The sequence below is a fragment of the Centruroides sculpturatus genome, unplaced genomic scaffold, assembly GCF_000671375.1.
Source record: "Centruroides sculpturatus isolate CEXI.00-Female unplaced genomic scaffold, Cexi_2.0 scaffold224, whole genome shotgun sequence".
Taxonomy (NCBI): domain Eukaryota; kingdom Metazoa; phylum Arthropoda; class Arachnida; order Scorpiones; family Buthidae; genus Centruroides; species Centruroides sculpturatus.
In genome coordinates this window covers 772,817-787,591 of record NW_019384419.1, presented here as the reverse complement: position 1 = coordinate 787,591, position 14,775 = coordinate 772,817, and the positions used below count along the sequence as shown (strand labels likewise).

At 29.1% G+C, this 14,775-nt stretch overlaps 1 protein-coding gene across 1 annotated transcript in view; it reads right to left on the bottom strand.

Moving 5' to 3' along the window:
- Positions 1 to 14,775, bottom strand: part of LOC111619329 (cholecystokinin receptor-like) — a gene marked incomplete at its 3' end in the record, with an annotated part of 54,158 nt that overhangs the window by 38,037 nt on the left and 1,346 nt on the right. The gene's annotated exons all lie outside the window — the stretch shown is intronic.

The following is a 14,775-nucleotide window of genomic DNA, read 5'->3' as shown; positions in this document are numbered from 1 at the left end:
TTAACATTTTAGATGAAAATATTATTTTTAAATTGATATTTTAATATATTTTTCTACAATTTCTGATATAAAAATCAAAAATAAATAAATAAAATTTAATGTGAAACATTTTAAATTTTATCAATTTTTTAAGTCAAAATTTTATGAATTTAAAATGATTTTTATGTTGTGATATATTAAATTTATAAATAAATTTAAACTTTTTATAGAAGAATATACAGAATGAACGACAAACTCTTCAATTCTTCGCGTGTCAATTTCTATGACATCACACAGGTCCAGTGATGAGGCGTTAATGCATTTGTCCACCCCCTTCACAAAGTTTAACCCCATGCGGTTTTTTTTTCTTGTGGGGTTTGGTTAAGGATATTGTCTTTGTACCCCCATTCTCCCCACTAATCTCGCGGAACTTATCAACCGGCTGTGACAGTTATCGACCACAACATGCGTGGACGAAATGAATTAAGGTCTGAAGATCAGTCGCATCTACAATGGTAGATACATTGAAAATTTTCAGGTGTATAAAAAAAAGATTTTGCAGAATTTAACATTGTTTTAGTGTACTGACAAATTGTATCTGTGGTGTGGTTTATGGAGTGGAATGTTTGTAAACGACAACGTGACACTTGGACGATCTGCCAATTGAGTGCCTCTTTGGAGGGCTTTCTATAAGAAGCTGAGCCCTATATAGGTAAGAAAATCCGGAAAACTATAGTAGCCAGTTCGTTGGTGAGGAGCGAAACCACGACTAGTGTTCAGTGGTGAGACGACGTGGTTTATGAGTAACAAATTTTTAAAATGTTTCGTGGATTTATTACGAATTATCCTGTACTAGTAGCCTGGGACGCCCCCTAGTGGGCGTTATTTACAAATTTCCATGAGGCACGGTTCCTTTGACTTTTTTGTTCCTATCAATATGCTGTACAGCTCTGTTAAAGTCAAAATGGTAAGATTTACCCTCCGAATGGAAGAGGTGGCGACCCCCCAAACTGTAGCCCCTGTGCTAACAATAAAGTCAAAGGAACCATACCCCTACTCGCGACCCTTCGCAAGATATAAGCCCCTGAAATAATAAATTCCTATTACAAATATACTGAATTATTTATATTGTTATATTGGCCAAATAATAGTTTATGGGCCAAATGAATAATAATAATTTATATTGTTAATTTAAATAATAATTAAAATTGTTAATTTGAATGTTTGAAATATAACACACCGTAGGGGCGCCTCTAGTGTCAGTTATCAAACGGTTACGCGGACAGACACCCGTTGAATGGGTTATATATATAGATAACTTAATACATATTAATTTAAAGAATATTGAAAGTCTTGCTTATTGCAAATTTGATTAACAATTCTCGCGAAGAATTAAACGAAAATTATTTATGCACACACTAATTTAAGAGCTAACAGGAAGTAATTATAAAAGGCTTTTCTACCGCAAATCTTGTTTATGGTTGCAAATTTCATCTAATTTCTGAAAACAATTGTATCACAACAGAAGTAAACACTACTTTCGAACAAATAGTTAAAGAATATTTAAAGTTAACAGATTAAATTATGCAGAACAACAAAGAGAAATTTGGAAGTACAAGCTGGATTCGTATGAAAGCACATTTTTTTCTTTTTTTTTATTAGATCCTTAACATATATATATAGGCTATATTAAAACACTGAATGAAAGTTTGAAAGCAAAAAAAAAATTCCTTTAAGCTACCCATATAGATAGAAGCCAAAAAGTAATTAAACTCACCGTTAACTCCAAAGTTATGAGAAATTCCATCTTGAAGAATTTCTGGAATAAGTGCCAACAAAATATTATAAAGCAAAAAACCAAAAGCTAATTATCCTAGACCTCTACCCTAGTTTTAGTAAGGAAGAAAAAAGACTATGCCTCTTTATTATAGAAGAAAGGTTTAATGCTCCTGAGTTCATCACTTAGTCGTTTAATGCTCCTGAGTTCATCACAATCGAAAAAAAGTTTAAATTTATTTAAAACACATGAAGAACGATATTATTGATATTTCCTCTTCATATAGGATACATGCCTTTACACCTCTTATAATTGGTGCGAACCATTGATTGGAGATATAGCCGAATTGATGCTACTGATGCTATTTTATAACAAAAGAAGTGTCAATCTTATTATTCCTCCCACCAATTAAAAGTGAAGACTAGTAGTTGATCACAGGATCAACGTTTAGAAGTAGACATTATTAAAGGTTTGACTGTATTAATTTTATTAAGCTGGAAATTTTATAGAAAGTCCTAAACGAGTGCTGTGAGGATAACGCAGTACATGATCTTGGAAACACGTTTAGTTAATAAACTTAATAAAAATATAAAGTTCGTGAGGTTCTAAATAATTTTTATACTGAAATTCGTAATAGTCTTGCTTTGTTACTACACTGATCGACGTGACATTTGTTTAGGGAATTCTATAAATGGTTGGTTGGAGGGGATATGGCAACGCGTTACCTGGACGATTTGCCAAATGAGATGCTTTTCAGGTGCACTTTTATGAGAAACTGGCTTCTGTTTAAGTGTTAGACACGTGAAATAAACTCGGAAAATTCCACGTGCCCAACCCGCTAGCCACGCGCAAACCCATGACCAAATACTAGTGCTCTACGAATTTATCCATTCGTCCACTGGTCAGCAATTATACAGACGTCACATTGTTCAAGGGATTTGTCCGAAAAATGTCAATTTGTCATTTTTAATCTTGTTATATTGAGGAAAAATGTTGCACACAAATAACTGAATAACATTCTTTATAAAAATGTCTTTTATAATATTTCCCGGATTTACACACCCGCTTTTATTGCTACTATTTTTAACCAATATTTTCCCTATTGCCATACTGTTCATTCACGGCTTTTTAACTTTTTATCAATAGATTCAATCTGGCTTCATCCCTAATCAACGACGTTCTTCCACTATTATTGCTATCTCAAACAACGAATGAAAAATCTCTTCGTCCTACTTCTACAATGTTAAAAAGTTTTAAGCATTATGTTTTTCATCATAAGTTATATATTCTTCTATTGTAGAAAGTTTAAAACTCTTTCATTCTTCGTCGATCACCCGTAAAACCTACATCTGTGTAAATTTCTTGGGCATTTACAAAAATATTTTATTGAACAGAAACTTTGCACGTGTTTTATATATTGATATTGCTTTGATGTGCATCCTTCAAGTATTGTATGAATTAAATATTTCTTGCTTTATTTTTTTTTTAAATTCAACTAAGATTCTTTTATTTTTTCAACTTTATGCGGCATTTCACTGTATTCGGTGCTAAGTAGTCTATATTTTATTTCTTATCTTGACTTCATCATGCCTTGTTTAAAATCAAATATTTTTGCATACACAGAGGATTTAGAAGTTTGAAATTTTTTTCTTTACAGCCTGTCCCTTCCAATTTACTCTATAAATCAATGTGTTATTAATTATGTGAACTCTGTTTATGAGTTGAGTGCTATTTGTGATGAATGTTTAAACATCAAATCAATGCAATTTCAAAAATTATGGTAATACGTTAGAAGTATTTTATAGCGTCACTGTCAATCATCTCTTTAAGATCAGTCTTAAAAGAATAACCTTCTTAGGACACATTTTCAAAGGATAATGTTATTCTTAGTAAATGCACTTTCAATCTGTTGTGAAGTATTGTTTGCTCGCAAGAGTCTCGCCGTTCTTATTCTACTGAATAAAGTGTCTTCCGCACTTATAAAGGTTTACTCTTTAATAAGTTAAATCATCTTCCTTCCACTAATTCGGATGAAGTCTCTTGTGTTAAGCTTTGTTCTTCCACTTTCTGGTTACACTTGTTTTTTTTTTAAACACTCCTATCTTGCTTAAGGTATTATTTGTTGTATTAGATAGCGTGTGTATAATCTCTTGCTTCGACAACATTACTTATAACTGGTGTAAATAAATAAATAGATAAACATTATAAAGTATTTACTCATTTCAAGTATGAGTAAATACTGTTATATGAAACCGTTGGAACAAGATGCTAAAAACCGTTTTATAACTGAAAACAGTTTTTAACTACCTGGCGATTATAATTAAAGTTACTCTATTCAATGCTATCTAGATAGATATATTTAACAGCCTGAAGACAACTTAATCTGGTGTATTTACATTTCAGAACATGCGGTCACGTGTTTGAGCTTTACCAACGTGCTGGCCACGTGGAGTTTTCCGAGGTTTCTGCATGTTAGTAACACCTAAATGAGGACCAGTTTCCCATAGAAAACCTCCCGGAAGGCACTCCCCTCTCGGCAGATCGCCCATGTGTCGCTTTGCCATACACCAATAAAACCAAACCAANATTTTTTTTAACGTAAGATTTAGATAATTTAAATAATTTTTTAATTAAAAATAATTTAGAATTTTATTAGTAATCAGTGGGAAAAAAAGCAGAATTCATTTAAAATTATTGTTTAAATATTATTAATTTCTTTTAAATTATTACAATTATGTTTATGCCTTCAAAATTTTAACATCTGTTGACATAATTGCATCATTTACGAAGACATTTTCCAAATTTTCAATTATTATTTTGTTTGTTTTTCTGTAAAATAATACAATTAAATGGTGTTTTTTTAAAAAAATAATTATATTTAATAACAAACCATTTAAATATTTTATTCATTTTATAGCTTAAAGGTTTTTTTTATTTGATTAATAAATTAATTAATTTACTATCGTGTTTGACGCTTTTATAATTTAAATGTTTGTATCATATTCTAAATAAATGTTTTATTTAAGTGAAATTTATTAATAAATTGTGTTTCCTCTTTATGTTTCTATGTAAACAGTTCATTAGTTTCTGAGAAACTTGACAAATAAATAGCAATATAAAGAATTGGACAGACAAACAGACGGTACGGATAATCAGTTAAATAAATATATTAAATCAATAAAAAATTTAATTCGTTATCTATTGTAAATTTGAAAAAAAACTAGCAGATAATATTTGGACAGCTGACAGACATTAATCAAAATATGCTATTAAATTGTTATAGAAATAATATACGAAATATATTGTATAAATTAAATGCAAGACAAAGTATATAAATACATTTTAATATGTATATTCTACTTGTGTTTATAGACATTAATACAGGGTGGACCAATAGTCAGTCAACCGTATGTTTTACAAACAATTCAGCAATTCGTAAGCGCCTTTATTTGTAAAATCAAAGGTTACATTTTGAGCAATTTTTGCATGATTTTCACGTAATAGAGTACAGTATTGGAATCGAACAAGGATTCAGTCTTTTAATATACTTAAATGATTTTAGCCACCCTGTACATTTTATCTATTGATATGTATATATATATTACGACCTGCAAATAGATGAAAAAGCATCGAACTAATCATAAACGTGGACATCTAACGATGGTATTCTATACCAAAAGCCGGAAAAAAACGGTCTCCCGGAAGGACTTTCTACGCGAAATTGGTCCTATTTAGGTGTTATACTTATGAGAAAAATTCGGGGACAGGTCGTGGATGAGGCGTGACTAATTCGTGACTAACCAACTACCAGTGTTGGGTTTCTATCTTACCGAATTGAAAAACAAAATCTTAAACATTAAATCCTTCTCTTTCTTACTTCAAATTTCAATTTTTTAAATAAAATTTTTCAATTAAATCATACTTTTTTAAAAAAAATTGCATAGAAAGTGACTTTATAGTATACAAGCAAATAAATTAGATACTTGATTTATAGTTGACGTTATTACAAATGGCTTTTTCCCGTTTATTTTTGTAATTTCTGTAAGTTTCAAGCATTCATTTATTATTGAATTTATTGCAATTTTTATTACTTAACTTAGTTATGACGTTTAAAAGGCATGGAGAGTTAAATGTATTCATGTTTTCTTCCGATGGAATTACTGCAATTGCTTTTAAATCTCGCACTTAGAATATTTTACAAAAGAAAGATATAACTAAAATAACTTTGTCTGCTATCAAAAAGCAGAAGTTTAAATATATTTTAAAAAAATAAAAATTTTCTATGTAAGTTTGCAATATAAAACATAAACACAATGCTGGGCTGTAATTTTTCGTTACAATTCTCTCAATTCACTAGTGTATTGCTCCTTCACTGTACATTATACTTTTCCTTTAACAATGGTGCCGGTCATCTAATTCCTTTTAAGGTAAAATTTTAAATTGAAGTAACGTAACTTCTGGTTTGCACAGGAACTTAATGCAAACCATAGGAGCAAGAGGTCTCGATCGGGATCTGTATTCTGTAAATGAAAGATCTAGGACACAATCTATGCATAGGAACTTTGTGGCACCCTTAAACAAATAGTACATAACGAACAAACATATTTTCATGGAACTACGAACCATAATCTTTCGTTACTTTACAGTAATAAATCCTTAAACTTGTGTTAAATGTACTGTTTATTATTTCAATGATTCTACTGATTTCCATACGTCCTTCCTGAAGCAATTTATGTAATTACACAATTTACAACGCTATAGCCTCACATCTCATCTATACGTGCCTTTATACATTAGTAAATTCACATATAGTTGTGATGTTAAATACCAACAATATAAACTTGTCCATTAATAACATGGATTCAACACTATCATCATATTATGAATGTCTTCTATATCCATTAATGTGTAATTAGTTCATGTTATATCAATATTTACTAACTTGTAACAATATAATTTAAATTACTAATGTTCTGCCAGGTATGGGATGACTCCAAGGAAGACTTCTTAGGGAAATTGAATCTTAATTAAGGGTTACACACACGAAAACGACACGTGGACAGCCCGTTTCAGAGGCAAGAACCCGTGAACACAGTTTATTGGTCTTATCCACTCAACTAATGGTGTCCGCGCTAGACAGGTTTCAAGTTCGTAATAATATATTACATATCAAATCGTCCCGTTCTGAAAATTATTTTCCGTTTTAGACAGGTTTTACTGTATTAAAATTAGAGAAAGAAAAACATTGATTTTTTTAACGTAAGATTTAGATAATTTAAATAATTTTTTAATTAAAAATAATTTAGAATTTTATTAGTAATCAGTGGGAAAAAAAGCAGAATTCATTTAAAATTATTGTTTAAATATTATTAATTTCTTTTAAATTATTACAATTATGTTTATGCCTTCAAAATTTTAACATCTGTTGACATAATTGCATCATTTACGAAGACATTTTCCAAATTTTCAATTATTATTTTGTTTGTTTTTCTGTAAAATAATACAATTAAATGGTGTTTTTTTAAAAAATAATTATATTTAATAACAAACCATTTAAATATTTTATTCATTTTATAGCTTAAAGGTTTTTTTATTTGATTAATAAATTAATTAATTTACTNACATTTAAAAATTTCCAATTTTTGTTTTCATCCCCTCCTAAAAAATTCAAAAGGAAAAATAAAAAATATATATATATATCCAATCTCTCATACAAGAAATTTCATACAAAAAAATGCTTTAAAGCATTTTTTAAAATGGGAAAAACAATAAATAAAATGCATTCATTCAATAATATAAATTGAATAAGAAAATAATAATAAATAATTTGCACTTAAATCAAAATATTCAAATCTCATTAATTATTGTATATTAATTAATAATTCAGACATTTCAATAAATAAATAAATAAATACAATTAGAATAATCATAATTTTAGTTAATGGCCACTATTAGGCCTAATTATTACTATTAAAATACAGCCAAACCTCGATATAACGTTTCCCTAAATAACGCCACTCGCTTAAAGCGCCAATGAACAAATGTGTTAATTACACGATACAACTTTATATTCCCATTCATATTCGTTGAAGCTTTACGAGGATAGTATGGCGTTAAATCGAGGGTTTTCTATACTTTAGTTTAACGTCACATAAGCACAGTTAAAAAAATTAAATTTCGAACCTCCAATAACGGGCACCTGCCAACAACGGCCACCTCTAAACGGTGGCCATTTCTTTTTCAAGGAATGTTTCGTTTTAAAATGCAAACAAAAACATGGCCGTTCTTCTAGTTATGTTTCCATCAGTGTCCGTTATTCACAAGTTTCACAGTATATGAAATAATAAATTAATAAAATATGTATAAATATTGAAGTAAAAAGTCATAAAAATTTAGAAAATAATTAATTTTAAAAAAAACGATAAAAATTGATGATATTTATTGGAAGAATGGGATAAAGACAACACAACACGTGGGTGATCTTACGAGGATGCCTCCTAAGAGAACTTTCTACGAAAACTACCTCCCTATTTACGTATTAAACACGTGAATCACGTGTCTAATACGTAAATAGGGAGGTAGTTTCTACGTGGAGTTAGTTACGTAGAGATGAGTTTTATAAAAAATTGTAAATACTCTTCATTAATTCCGACACCATTAGAGTTTCGACACGTGACCTCCTCTATCTTCCCATCTTCTTGACCTTTAATTACCAAAATTTAATAGTATCAATTTTACTAATAAACAAAACTCACTGCAAAATTTCAAAAATTTTCGACAAAAAAGCATAGGAGTTTCTCTCTGTTATATATATAAAACACGAGAAAATTAAAATAATTTTAACAAATAACATGTCTTCCCTCTAACAAATCATAAATGTAAAAGTTTAAGGCCTTAAGCTCACGTCTGGATTAAGCATTAGGCAAAATAAGCACGTGTTTAGGGCCTCAAGGAAAGGGGGCATCACAGAGAATATTTAATTGCTTGATTTATTATAGACCTTTCATGCAAAACTACAAATGATGCAGATGAAAGTCCATAAAAGGGACCTCAGATTAAATGAAAAAGTATTTGCTGGTGTATAAGCTTCACATTTTTTTTATTTTTTAATGTATTTTATATTTTGTTATTGCTTATATTTTGAATTAAATATACATTATATGGGACCCCAAAACCTTGTAAATGTTTAGTTGTCATGCACTATGGGGCCTGGTCTTATGAGTCTATAACTTAAACTATAGACTCGTAACACGAGGGTCTAGTTTACAGCTTGTTTAACTTACGTGTAAACTTGTGTTAAATAAATGACAGAAAGTTAAGTGTAATCTCCAATGTCTCTTTACAAGTCTCCATTTTAATAAAGAAATTGACTTTTTTACTTTTTCCTCAATAAATTTAATTTATACAAACGTATTTACAGTAAAGTTACCATTTGGATGCTAAGTATTTTCCAGAGAATAAACCATTTCAATATAAAATTTACTTTAATTTTAATTTATTTAAATGAATAATTATTATTATGTTTACTAAACTATAATCTATTTTAATATATTTTAAATATGAAATAATTATTTATTCAGTTGTTTATTGTTTATTTTTTCTTCATTTCATTAATCAATAACGACAAAAAATAATAGAAATGGTATAGAGTTTCTGTTTTAATTATTTAAATAATTATTATACAGTTTGTCTGTTGTCTGTCTGTTTATTTAGATTTATAAATAAACAAACAGACAGACAAAACTTTAAAAATTATAAGGAGGAGGCCTGTAAATTATAATTTGTTTCTTTGGTATTCCCTGTCCTAAGGACTTTTATGTCTCCTCAGGATCTTCAGGCTTTCTTGCCAAGTGTTGCATTGCCGTATCAAAAGTAATCAACCAACCATTTTTAAATGCTTCAATGGACAATAGAATTACACTGAACAGCAACTTAACTCATAAATATGGGCCTACATGTACACAAGCACGCGCTTACACAAATACATACAAATCATTGCCCCTATCACAGAGAGATTAGCCAGAACACGTGGCTTAAGATTTGAAGAAGTTCTCTTTTAATGTATCAGTTTTTCGTGTAGGTTGTGATACAAACGGATAAACACAAGAGTAAAAACTACTTAATGTACAGTACATACCAACACAGACAAGTGGCTAAATAGGTTACATTCAAACATATACAAGTACTTCCGTGCTAATACATATATACCAGCACTACATACAAAAGTATACAAATATGTATAAGTACTTGAATATACACAAATACAAGTACAGTACCTATATACTTACTACATACAAGTCCTACATACAAACACAATGTCTATTAGAAAACTGTCCAAGAAGTAAGAAGGACACTGGAATTTTTATTTAAAAAAAAACCTACTTTAAAATTTTAAGAAGTTTATAATAAAAAGGTTTTTTATTTTAAAAAAATTTTAAATATTTCGGGAATAAATCTGNTAATACATTAACTATAAAGTTTTTAATTATTTATAGAAATTTTTAACGAAATTTACATTTTTAAATATTAAAATTTATTTTTCTATCACATACCAAACAGCTATCGATTTTAGTTTCTAACCCGCTTACAACGTATCTACATATAACATGTGACATTAGCTGCCGGATGGATATTTCTATCTAAATAGCCATTGATGGATCCATCGACCACCAATCTGCTATTTGAGGAGGGAGAGAAAATTTAAAAAAAAAAGAAAAAAGAAATACAAAATTGAAAGAGTTTTAAAAAACTTTCTGCAGAGTTTCAACTTTCGAAGAATTAGCAATATGATGCTTTTTATGTGGCCATTTCCAGAAATTGTCTTGAATTATTTTCTTCTCGAACCTTTCTGGAATTAGAAATTTGGAAATTTAAAAAAAAAAATAGTATTTAATCATCGATATTTTCTTTCTTTCTCTAGTTTAATAAATGTATAAATTATTTGGTTGTAATTTGAGAAAATCTAGCAACGAGTTGAGTATCTTTCCCGGCAAATTTTGGTGTTATAATATTGTAATAAAACAAATTTTTATATTTTAAACTATTATAGAATGGTTAAAAGCTTAATTTTAAAGGGAGGGTTGGATTTTACACAAAATTGTAAATGGTAATAACGAGTAAAATCGTTATTATATCCGATCCTACTGGAGATACATACGAACCCTTTTATCTCCTCACCCCTTTGACCTTTAATCACCAAAATTTAATGGAATTAATTTCCCTAATAAACAAATTATCCTTTAAAATTTCAGAAATTTCTGACAAAAAGCACGGGAGTTATTAAACTTTCAAACAGGGTGAACAAAATCGTATCTCACATAAATATGCACACATACATATCAATACAAAAGCACACTAACATCTATACATACAGAAGAAAACTGAATATTTTTACATTCCTCATTGTTCCAAAAATGCAAAATGAAAAATTTTAGACCTACGAATTGCTATTGTCGTTCGTCTGTCTGTCTAATTGTCCTTCCTTAATCTCAAGAATGGAGTTATACGGATGAAAGTCGAGACCAGATATGGAAAGGGTGGAGACAGGTGACCCTGATTAACTATATACGAATTTCCGGTTTGTACTGGAAGTGACGTTATTTGAATTGAAATATTTTCTTCTGAAGGAAGTTATATAGATGACCATAGGACTCTATTGTCAAAGGGAAAGTATGATGTACAGGGAAAAACCACTACTAATTTGAGGTGGAGAACATATATTTTAAATTAAATAAATTAAAAATTGCAACCCGGTGTTGTGACGTGGGTTCGCACCTGGCCAACGAGCTGGTCACGTGAATTTTTCTGGGGGTTTTTTCACGTTAGCAACATCTAATTAGGGGCCATTCTTCATATAAATAGGACCTATCAGTACACGAGTGGATAAAACCGCTGGTAGCTGGTGGTGGGTTCGATCTTGGCCAACGGTTTTTCAGGTTAGTAACACCTAAATAGGGGCAAGTTTTCCATAAAAGTCCTCCTAGAATGACCTCGGCAGATCGCTCGTTGTTCCTCAAGGGTTCCTGAGTTATAAAGCAAAATACAGCCCAAGGTACACACATAACGTATTCAGTTCTTGTTATTTATTTATTATTATATTTTCCTATGTTTTTCCTATTTACACAAAATATTTTAAAAAATTTAAAATATATACTGCATTTAACTTATAAAGTTTAACAGAGTAATAATTATTCCTTCATTAAAATGTAATTAATAAAGTTTTTAATAAGGATATAGTTTACCTGATATCAAATACACTATACAACAGAAGTCTACAGTATTAAATTACCAGGCACACTTCACATTGCTGAAGTAATCAAACACTTGCACAGCGATGCAATATAGTTGACAGTCAAAGAGTAAGGCCCAGGGAGAAGAATAAATTGCGCTGGGCCTCAAGGCCCTACACAATATTTCCCGTTTATTTCATTCCTTCTAACATAATTTAATTTGCTATAGGGCTTCAATATAAGTACAGCAAAACTTGTCTAAAGCAGAAGCTTAATAAAACGAAAACCTGACTAAACTGGACGAATTTTTAGGAACACCACGAGTTTGTGTGTTTAAAAAACCTGCTCAAAACGGAAACCTGCATAACTCGGCATCGTCCGGTTTACACAGGTTCAATATAATTCACAATTTTATTACAATATATGCAACTATATTCAAGTTTGAACTTACTAAAACTACTGTAATGTATTTGATATCAAGTACACTTGAAATACTAGAGTTATTTTAGAAATAATTGTGATGTAATTGAGAGATAAACTACAAATAACTTAATAATTTCTTATCTAAAACAATTGCTGTATTGTTATTAACTATATATGATATCAGGTAGACCAAATTAAAATCTATCAAATATCAGGTGTTTCTTGATCCATTAGAGTGCATTTAATATAACATATTATATATTATAGTGCTTTTGCAAACAGCAATGCAATACTAAATCATTAGATATAAACTGTTACTTTAATATGTTTTACATCAGTTATAGTGTACTTGATATTAAAAACATTTCAGGAACCTTGTGAAATTTGTAGAGCACTTGATATTAGTGCTTCTACAAACAGTAATGCAACAATAAATCAAACTTCTAGATGAAAAACACACTAAACCAACAGTTTATATCAGTTGTAGTGTACTTGAAATCAAGAACACTTCAGTAACTTTACACCATGTAAAACTGCCGTAGTGCACTTGATTCTGCAAACAGCAATGCAGCATTAAATCGTTAGATAAAAAGTACATTTTAAGTTAATTCTTAAGAATAATTAATCGATAATTATCTTTAATTTCAAGGTAAAAATTTAGCTTTTAATCTCAATACAACAGAAGATTCAAGCGTCATTAGTTTCGGGACGGAAGTTGCATTATCGATTAGTTTCTCAGGAGAATTTAATGTTCAACAGAAGGTGAATGCTTAACCGGTAATAGAAGAGATATATAGTTGTTTATCTGCCTTTGACTTCTAATAAACGAGTTTACAGTTGAAAATTTCTATGAGGAAGCGACATATTTGCGACTACTTTACCTCAAAACAAATGATTTTTCATTGTTAATGACTCTCCAAATTATTAATTTAACTAGAATAATTGGAGGTATTTAAGTTTAACTTATTAATTCTACCTTAATTAAATCCTTAAGCGCCATTCAAGATACACATTAACGCATAGTTTACAGTAAGTGAAGAATAAATACAAACTTTCTTAAATTCTCTTAAGTATTGTGTAATGTTTTTTAATTTATTTATTAAATATGAATTGTTTTAATTGTAATTATAGTTTTATACATTAATTTGTAGAGCTCTTAATTAGCATTTTTGAGGAATTAATTATGATGTATGCTACTAACGTGATTGAATCTTGGAAACTTTTCCCAAATTCTCTTGAAGGTCATATTACTTTTAATTCAAGCTGTTTCTTATAAATTGGTGTTCCTCTTAAATTTGAAGTGTTTCTGAAATTCAAAATATTCTTTTTCATTCCTCAGAGGTTAAAGTGCAGTCTTTATACCTTTTTCAGTGCATATTTATGCATAATTATGCATAAAAATGCATTAAAATCTTCGTATATTTCTTCGTATATATAAGAATAAGAGTATTTAAATTAATAAGTTCTTATATATAAAGCATACTTTTTTTACAGTTAAATTATTAATTAATTTCTTAATAATATCCAACTGTAAACAGAAGCTAATTTTTCGGAAAATTTAAAACGTGTATCCAAATAACCTGCTAGCAGCGACCACCTGCGAACAACGGCCTTTTACAGAGAAGTCGAACAACAATGCTAAAAAAAAATAACCTCCAAACAACGGCCTATTTTCTTGGAACATCGAATAAAATTTAATACAAAAATACCCTCTAAACAACGGACATTTCTTTATATTCCAGTGAATTGGCCGTTGATCGGAGGTTTGAATGTATTATAAATTATTCACAGTAAACAAATGCCTATAGAAAATTTAATCTACAGCGAAGAAAATGTCTTTAATTATTTTAATCTTTAAACAAAAATTAAATCGTATATTTTAATTATGATTAAGAGAAAGTTTTCACTGGATTAAGTTAATTTAGTTAAAGTTTAGGTGACTTTTTTTTGGATTAATTAATTACTTATTTATAGAATTCAATATAAGAAGAGATTAGGGAAATGAAGAAGAAATGAGTAATTTAATTACAATAAAATGTATTGTAGTAATGAAATTACGATTAAAAACAATAAAGAAAACCCCCCAAAAAAAAAGGATTCAAAAATGCAAATTTTCTAGATTTAAAAGGAGAAAATGCAAAATAAATCATTAAAATATTTAAATATTTAGCGTTAAAATAAAAACATTTATGCTATTAAATATTTATTTTTATTTTTAAACTAGATTTTTATATATAAAATTTTTATGGTATTTTTAATAATGAAATAATACATGTTTAAAGGAAGAAAAAAAATGCAGATTTTTATCAATAATTCTTCTTTTTTTAGCAAAAAAATAAAAATGCAAATATTTATTATTAAAAATTT